The sequence below is a fragment of the Pogona vitticeps genome, chromosome 1 (genome assembly GCF_051106095.1).
Source record: "Pogona vitticeps strain Pit_001003342236 chromosome 1, PviZW2.1, whole genome shotgun sequence".
In the NCBI taxonomy this organism is placed as follows: domain Eukaryota; kingdom Metazoa; phylum Chordata; class Lepidosauria; order Squamata; family Agamidae; genus Pogona; species Pogona vitticeps.
Genome location: NC_135783.1, coordinates 133,531,251 through 133,540,849, shown reverse-complemented (window position 1 = coordinate 133,540,849; position 9,599 = coordinate 133,531,251). Strand labels below are relative to the sequence as shown.

Below are 9,599 nucleotides of genomic sequence, written 5' to 3'. Positions count from 1 at the left end.
TCGCTTAAGGACGGCATTTAAATCAATGGAATTTATGGGGAGATGATTCACCCAAACCTCATTGATTCAATGAGGCTATGCTAGTGTGATTTACTGTACTGAGCAATAGGATTTCGGCTAGTGCCTGAACAAAAGTAGGATGAAGGACAACCTTGTAGCACTTCTGATGATTTTGTAAAGGCTTTTTAATAAGCAAACTATAGAATGAGCACAGTGAAAAGCACAAAGTGTTATTCAGAAGTAGGACTCATTTTAATGATCTTTGCTAAATGTGAAATTATATTTAATTTTCTGGCAAACGGAGTAGACACGTTCCTCAGTGCTTGGGTGGTCAATGACTCATTGTATGGATGGACAGGTGATTCAGTTTTATCTTTGGGGTGTCCCTAAACCTTTTGGCCAGCAGAAATGGGAGGTAAATGACAGTGAATCTGAGTCACTATAATTGGCTTGCAGATTTCCACACATGCCTCCATAGCATCTGGTCCCGGTTGTTATCAGAAATGATACTGACTGAATGGAGTATTGGTCTGACCCAGTATGGCCATTTCTGATGGACTCATTCTACATTATTTCATCTCTTTCTGCTCACCATTTTCTGTTGACATGGGATATATATTTCCTCATTTGAAAGTGGGTTTTGCAGTTGGGAGTGAAAAGGCAAATTATGTTAACTATAGTTTTCAAAATCTGGACGACGCAAATACACTTGTCATTATCGAAAACAGAAATCACCCAAACTGCTCTAAAGTAACTCAGGCAGGAAGCATTCACCAGCTTGCAATTTCTATTGATATATCCGCTTTACTACTTTCTATCCATCTGCCAAACCCACCTGCTTTTCAGATGGGTTATGTGCAGTCTCTGTTAATGAGAAGTTACCATCTCATTCCTCCCCTCCCCAAACTTTTCCTGGAATGTGTGTGCGTATGCTTGTGTGTGTGTGTGTGTTTCTAAAAAAGAAGAAATATTATGATGTGTATATTAGTAAGTCATGCTGTGTTAGTCTGAATTATACAGAAAGCAAAATGCTGTATAAACTAATGTGCCAAAGAGAGTTATCTCCATGTATCTTGTATGGGTTGAAATAAGGAGTATTTCATCTGAAATGAGAAGCCAACATTAAAATATTTCGGACTAAAATATAATCAAATTCATTTTTATTAGGTACCGCAAACAAAAGGAGTTACATCTTAAGAAGGAACGTGCAACTATATTATTATTTTGGATGTAAAGGAAGAAGAGATTATTTTACCTTTTCTTTTATAACAGTTCCTTACATTCCGGAGACCGGAGAAGGGTATGTTTTGTACCACAGCTTAATGACCTACAGCACTCAGGGTCTTTCTTAAACAAGTAAAATCATATTTATTCTAGTTACTTATGAGAAACAGAAAATTAAAAAAGGAGGTCTTGAGCCCAACATTCCCTGTACCCAGTTGTATGAATTCGGACGATGAAGATAACTGGACTATGTCACAACAGTGCCGGCCCTTCTACAATAACACTGCATAGTTTTTTAAACCCACACACAAATAATGGTGCCTTAAGAAAGCTCAACATTCTCAATGTCTTCCTTTTGGCATACATTACTCTCTTGAAATGACACTTACCCGACAGCATGGCGAAGGTATAATCTTTCAAATACTGGGAAGCACTGATGCTTTTCAAGGCTGGCATTGGAACAATGCAAAAGTGTCCTTTATGGTTTTACTGGAGTACTCAGAGACCTCATTACAGAACAGTGTGATTTGTATGTGTGTGTGTTTTTTTTTTAAATTGGAGAGCTTATTACAGGTATGTGCAGGTAACTGCACAATGTTACTGAGCTTGGAGTACATACTATAGAAAAATATGTGATACAGAACAAAAGGGAACGTTCTTAAGTATCTCCAGACATGCCTTTGCCTCATAAAGAAAAGCTGGTGATGGAGCCCCATGAATGCTTTTGATAGATGCTGGATTTCAACAATCCCTCTTCAGGGCCGTGAGCACTAACAAAACACACTTGGCAGCAACTGTAAAATAATGATGTGCATATATTTAAACATCTGTGAAAGTTACCTTTAAGGCTGCAATCCTAGGGACTCCCTTTACTGTAAGAAACTCCACTGACCTATTAATGGGTCTAGCTTCTGAGTGAATGTGAACAGAGTTATACTGTTGGGTCGCAGTTCTATGAACTACTACTTAGCAGAAACACTGCTAACAACAAGGCCAGTGGAGGTGATGGCATTCTAGTCAAACTATTTAAAATCTTAAAAGCTGATGCTATTAAGGTCCTACACTCAATATGCCAGCAAATTTGGAAAAATCAGCAGTGGCTAGAGGATTGGAAAAGATCAGTCTACATCCCAATCCCAAAGAAAGGCAGTGCCAAAGAATGATCCAACTACCATACAATTGCACTCATTTCACACGCTAGCAAGGTTATGCTCAAAATCCTACAAGGCAGGCTTCAGCAGTATGTGGACCGAGAATTCCCAGAAATGCAAGCTGGATTTTGAAGGGGCAGAGTAACTAGAGACCAAATTGCTAACATGCTCTGGATTATGGAGAAAGCCAGAGAGTTCCAGAAATACATCTACTTCTGCTTCATTGACTACGCAACAGCCTTTGACTGTGTGGACCACAGCAAATTATGACAAGTTCTTTAAAAAATGGGAGTGTTTGACCACCTTATCTATCTCCTGAGAAATCTGTATGTGGGCCAGGAAGCCCAGTTAGAACTGGATACGGAACAACTTATTGGTTCAAAATTGGGAAATTGTCTCCCTGCTTATTTAACTTATATGCAGAATACATCATGCGAAAGGCCAAAATGGATGAATCCCAAGCTGGAATTAAGATTGCCGGAAGAAATACCAACAACCTCCAATATACAGATAATACCACTCTGATGGCAGAAAGTGAGGAGGAATTAAAGAACCTCTTAATGAGGGTGCAAAAGGAGAGCGCAAAAAAAAAATGGTCTGAAACTCAACATCAAAAAAAAAACAAAACTAAGATCATGGCCACTGCCCCCTCACCTCCTCGCAAATAGAAGGGAAAGCTATGGAGGCAGTAACAGATTTTACTTTATTGGGCTCCATGATCACTACGGATAGTGAAAGCAGCCACAAAGACACCTAAGAAAGCATCTTAAAAAGCAGAGACATTATCTTGCTGGACAAAGGTCCGCATAGTCAAAGTTATGGTTTTTCCAGTAGTGATGTATGGAAGCAAGAGATGGACCATAAAGAAAGCTGACCGCCGAAGAATTGATGCTTTTGAATTGTGGTGCTGGAGGAGACTCTTGAGAGTCCCCTGGACTGAAAGGAGAACAAACCTATCAATTCTAAAGGAAATCAACCCTGAGTGCTCACTGGAAGGACAGATCCTGAAGCTGAGGCTCCAATACTTTGGCCATCTCATGAGAAGACTACCTGGAAAAGACCCTGATGTTGGGAAAATATGAAGGCAAGAGGAGAAGGGGACAACAGAGGATGAGATGGTTGGACAGTGTCATTGAAGCGACCAACATGAATTTGACCCAACTCTGGGAGGCAGTGGAAGACAGGAAGGGCTGGCGTGCTCTGGTCCATGGGGTCATGAAGAGTCAGACATGACCTAATGACTAAAGAACAACAAAAGCTCTGCTGGAACTTAATAGGGGAAGACAAAGAATTTCATTAGGTTACATGGTCTTTAATCAAAATATCCATTTTGCATCCCCTGAAACCTGTTGCAAGATGAAGTGCACCTTGCCTCCTATACCTCCACTTCTGTCTCCTTCTCAGTGAAATAAAGTTCACACAAACATCTGTATGCATTAAAAACAGGAACGACAATTGAAAAATATGCACAAATGTCCCTTATCCGAATGACGTGCAGTGGGCCTGGGAAGTGCTAACATGGCTTCTGCTCTGCTTCACATAATTTTAGCCATGGGAAGGAGACCGACAAAAGATGATGTCCTAAGGTGACCGTGTCACTCTGCTTAATGGTAGGTCCTGCTTTACATAAACAGTATATTACAACAAAAGTGCATTTCATGTTGTTGGTTCTTCTAAAAGTGCCGTTAATGTCTAGTTTGGGTTTTCCTTCAGTGGGCCTTACTCGTAGATAAAGATGTCTAGATTTGCTTCCTTAGTGGACAGCTTTTGTGTCTGTTTGCTGTGGTCTGGATAGCTCGGTTTTTCTGTAGCGAGTGGGTGGTTCACAGTCATCACAAGGGACTGGACATCATTTCAAGTAGGGATGTGGAGAGGCCCCTTGATCCACTCTGTGCCCAGGTAAGGGGCTCACAGATTGGGACCAAACAGCCCTGTGCCCAACCCAATCTTTGTCTAAGTTTCAGTAGCATTTCTTCATTTCTAGTTCGCTGTGAAAAGAATCATTCCTAAGACTGAGGTCCTGATCACACCAGGCAAATGTTCCCGACTTCTAACGATACTTTCCGTAACTCTATTGTACTGAATTGAGATCACCTGGTTTATATACTGGGCTAATGTCCCAATTGGGCTAATGTCCCAATTTGTTTTAATATTACTGAGGTGTTTTTCCCATTTATAATGTTGTGGCTGACTACACCATGGAACCGATTTATTTTCTTTTTTGTTTCCTGGGGCACTCCTGACCCTTACTTATTTTTATTTTATTTTTAAAAATTACCAATGCGTCTATATGTTGGAAAGATGTTCCTGTTCAGTAACATTTTGTATGTTGTGTGGGCAGCTCTTGAAGGAATACATAGCACATAATGGACCTGCTCCCCACCCCCATGGAAGGCTGTGTTGCTTGCCAGAGTGATGTTCTTGTAAAGCTGTTGGCATATGTTTACCTACGTACAGTATAGTTATACCAACCATGATTTTTTTAAAAAACAGCAATAATGGCGGCTGCCTTCCCCAGTGACTTGGCTTTAGAAGAGAATCAATAAGGTCATGCACACCTGCCACATGTGCTAAGAAATAGTAGTTTAGGCAAAATCATCATCTTTATCATTGCAATTCTTCTCATCAATGATAGTTGAAGCTTGCTCCAGTCTTCCAGGTTCTTCTGAATTTCCTTCTGTATTCTAAGGTAATTCTCTTTCATTAGGTTACTGGGTTTTTTGGTGATGATAACTCCTAAATATTTAATTTTTTGTACTACTTCAAAATTAATTTCTCTCAGCAGTTTTCCAGCTTCTTTCTTTATGTTTTTAATCATAACTTTTGTTTTTTGATGATTGATTTGGTTTGTAGTTTGTGGATCCAGGACAGCAACAAACAAACCATCATGAACCACCATTTTGCTGGTTCATGCCCATCTCTAGCGTACACTGAACCTAAGGAACTATTTTTATGTATAAACTAGGAATTAGGGAACCGGTGAAGGAATCAATTTTTTATTTCTTTAGTGTAACAAAAATAAGCCATTTTTTCCCAGGAGACTTTATACTCTTTAAAACATTTTCTCTTGTTTTAGGAACATTATCTTTTAGCCTAGGTCCGAAATAAACGTGACAAGTACAATATGTTTTATTGATTTCCTTAAGCTCTTTCATTTTAATAACTTGTTAAGGAAAGAAGAAAAAAAAGAAGCAATAAAGGACCATGTGAAACGAGGCAGGAATCGGGAAAGGAGCTGTTATCTAAAAAGGCATTTCCCCCCCTTTCTTTAATTTAAACTGCCTGTACAAAACATATATTAATTTTAAATTACCGATTTGAGATAGCATTAGTGGAATGGTTTTTTATTATATTTCTTTGTTATCCTTCTGACTTCAACTCTGGCTCAGAAATGCAATTAATTCTGCAACTTGCGTTCAGTGGCGGATGCCATTCAAGCTGTGGCTGCTTATGGGGTAGTTAAAAGGATAAAATCAAGTAGTCATTCGACTAATCCCTTTACAAGGAAACAGCTTTCTTCATAAAATGTAGAACTTATGTGGTCATTAGCAGATGCTACATCAAGCAACCCAAAATATACACATTTAAATTCTTAAGCACAATCTATGAACACTACACAGATGGTTTCCAAGAAACTGTACCTAAATTGATTACGATAAAAATGATCTGCTGCAATTGTTTCTGTCAAAAGGGAGAACAGAATTTGTCCCAATGTGTCGCTCTGCCCACTCATGCAGAGAACCCAGCTGCTGGGACAGATGTTGCTCTAAGCACTTTATTTTAGGGTCATTAAAATGGTTACAGGGGTTAGTCATTCATTGTTTTATAAATTGTGCTTACTAGCTGAGCTCAACAGACGCTCTGCAAAAAGTTCTTTGTCTCTGGGAAGAAGAAGAAAGTTGTGCTCCATATCTCCTTCTACCGCAAATGTTGTTGTTGTTGTTGTTGTTGTTGTTGTTGTTGTTGTTGTTGTTGTTGTTGTTGTTGTTGTTGTTGTTGTTGTTGTTGTTGTCCGACTTTAAGTCGTCAGCAGAGTCACATATTCAAAGGTCAACCAGCCTTGTTCTGCTTTGGTTCTAGTTTCTTTTCTTTCATTTTTTTCGCTTGCATTTTTTAAAGTGGAGGGAAGGCTTCCATAGTCTGCTGAATGCTTAATAAATATTACTTGCTTGACATATGGTGAGGCTACAAATGTAAGATTTATTATTTATTTATTTATTTTTATTTTATTTAATTTATATCCCGCCTATCTAGTCGCGGTGTCTTAAGGCAGTCTTGCTTTATTCATTCATTCAACTGTGCTTCTTATTTCTCAGTACTGCTGGTGCTCAGGATTGGACCCAAGGGTGAATCCTAGAAATTAGGAGTCAGGTCATAAAAATATGCGGATGAGGTGACATGTTTGCAAAATCACTGATTCTGGAATTTCAGGAAGCCAATTAGCAGCTATTGGTGGTCGTTTTAAATGGGTAACCAAAGATTTTGGACAGGCTCCGGTTGTGGAAATTAGCATGCGGAGGAGGATGGCCTGATCTTGTTTCCATATTCTTTTAATTTCTTGCCTTCAAGTTTGGTGCTTTGAAATTTCAGTACTTTCTGTACTTTTGAGGTTGCTTGTTGATGGCGCTCCAGCATCTGTAAGGTATGTTTTTCTTTGTTGCTTATCCAGAAGTATAATACCCAGCTTATTAAAATCAACTCTTTTATCCATAGTAATTTGCTTGTCCCACTATATTGTCTGCAGTTTCATTTCCAGAAGTGAAGGACGCTGGAACTTTACAATATGGAAGAAAAGATTGAATAATGCATAAGATTTAGCCAACTGCTGGAAAATGATATTTGGAACTTGGTTATGCATGCATGTATAACCCATTGATGCTAGCTTAGGGCATCTAGCTTTGATATGACGAGTTGTTTCTTTCAATGTGTATCACTTGCATCTTGCTTCAGAATTAATTTCTGATAGTATCTCCTGCAAATAACTTGGTCTTAGAGCGCATATGTGAATCCCTCGGTTGCAGCCTGAAAATGGTCTAATTTAATCTACAGGTTCTATGGTTGCTGATTGACATTACCACTCAGGAGGTAAGATTGGGGTTTCTGTCCATATAATAGGTTCTTAAGCCATGTATCCCTGTGCTGTGGGGCTTTCATTGACATAGGTTGGTTCTCACCAGCAATTTTTAGTATTGTTGATCATTTATTATTTTCTACTGTCGTGTGATCAAGTGGGACTGTGCTTTCTTAATTTCAAAGCTGGACTCTTTGACTCTCACAGAGATTCTTGGGGTCGAAAAGCCTGCACCTGCTGATGTTTTATGCTGTTGCTGCTGCTGTTGCTGCTAGTATTACTATTAGTTTATTAGTCTGACCAGGTCTTTTGAGAGTAGCCAATTCCTGCTTATTCTGGTCTACAAAAGATTTGGAGTCCGGATTGTTAGACAGCAGGGATTCAAGATCTGTCAATTAGAACAGAGCAAAATCGGTTCGGGTACCTTTCCATTATGTTTGAAATCACCATGAATTTGGCAGGTCTTATCTACGCAGGCTTCCCTTAGAAATACTTGGCTGAGCTCTTTCAGGGCTGGCAAGTTTTGTGCTTTTTCCCAGCTCTTCTAATTAAAAACGGACTTTGCCTAGTATGCTTATTGTTGGAATGTTTCGTATGGCAATGAGTCGCAAAAGCATGCAAAGGTGAAGCTTGGAAGGGGAAAATGCAGGGCTGGTCAAAGCAAGCCTATTTTGTATTTCTCAGCTATTTGCAGATTTTGCTTCAATCCCTCTGGGTCCGATCTGGAATAAGATTGCACCAGTGGAATCAACCGGCCAAGTTAGTTGTGTCTTAAATTCCCGTTGAGATCAACCATGACCAAAATCTTGTTGATGAAAACCGTGCACATAAGGGCAATTGTGCAATCCTCTCTCTCTCACCATCTGTCATGCAATGGGATACATGATGGGTTATCCCAGCCAGTAAAGGAAGGGAACAGCTCTAGAGGTAGATCCACCGGGAAAGTGAATGCCACATGCATCACCATGCTATTTTGCTGTGGGAATGGCAAGAGGTGTGTGCAAGTGTCTTGGAGAGAGGTCCTTCCCTCCCATTGACAATAGTAGAAGGCAAATAATTGTGACAGCTTGAGGACTAGTGGAGAGATGCACCAAATTCCCATATGTGTGGGAATGCTTAAAAATCAAGGAATGCATTGCTTTGGATATGGGAGAGCCACCCTTGCATCCACGCCCCATTTCTAATTCCTTGTTTGGCAAAGTGTCATCACTGGAGCACCTCCAGCAGTGGCACTTTCTGCTAGCATGTGGATGGTCACTGGCAGTATCCCTGTCTTTTTAATGATGGAGAGGCCCACATGGGTTGCCCCACCCCTACAGGCAGCTTTCCACTGAGGCTTGGAATTCACTCTTAATCTGAATTCAACCTTGTGTGACAACACAGAGCAACACTCTTTTCTCACTTCAAACTAATAACCGTCTTTTTAACTCTCCAGGTACCTACTGAGATATGAAGGATCGGTTCTGGGTCTCTTTGCCCAGACATGAACAGTAGCTCCTTGCTCTGCCCTGTAGCAGTCCCGGAATCACAGAAATCCCCTGAACTGATTTATTTTTGCACATTTGTCAAAAGACTTTGCACATGCCTATATGCTATTTTGAGCTCCTTTGTGAAATAGCGATAGATCTAGAATGATGAAGCAGATCTCTCTCTCTCTCTCTCTTTCCAGCTTATTACACAATCCTGAAACCAATGTCTATTTGTTGCTTTGTTTTAGAACTGCCAAATAAAAGTTGCTTGATAGTCTACTGTGATGAAACCCTAGCCAATTTTGCATGAGAACAGGAGAAACAAGGTGACTGGCTGGGGGGATGCAGGAGGAGAGCCTCTCCAGGAGAGCCCAAAGGAGGAAGGGCCAGAAGAGCTGGAGAGAAGGGGAGAAGTTAATGTACAGTGGTGCCTCGCTTAACAAGCGCACCGTTTAACGACGAATCCGCATAGCGACCCGTTTTTTGGGGTCGCTAATGCGATCGCATTGCGATGTTTAGATAGGCTAAACATCGCATTGCGATCATTTCTGCACCCGGTGGTCATTTTGGAAACAGCTGATTGGCGGTTCCAAAATGGCCGCCCGCATCATTTTCGCGCCCTGCCCTCGCTTACCGAGGGCGTGAAAATGGCGTCACTATGGAGAAACTTCGTAGAACGGTGAG

General features: G+C 40.4%; 1 long non-coding RNA gene across 2 annotated transcripts; it reads left to right on the top strand.

The window, feature by feature from the left end:
• The first annotated feature begins 6,707 nt into the window (after positions 1 to 6,707).
• On the top strand, positions 6,708 to 8,959 carry LOC140708020 (uncharacterized). Of its 2 annotated transcripts, none has more exons than XR_012088149.2 (3): positions 6,708 to 7,017; positions 7,425 to 7,460; positions 8,882 to 8,959. It is a non-coding gene; the product is annotated as an uncharacterized LOC140708020 (long non-coding RNA). The 2 variants fall into 2 exon arrangements; XR_013545114.1 differs by lacking the exon at positions 8,882 to 8,959 and adding an exon at positions 8,131 to 8,618.
• Positions 8,960 to 9,599: the final 640 nt, after the last annotated feature.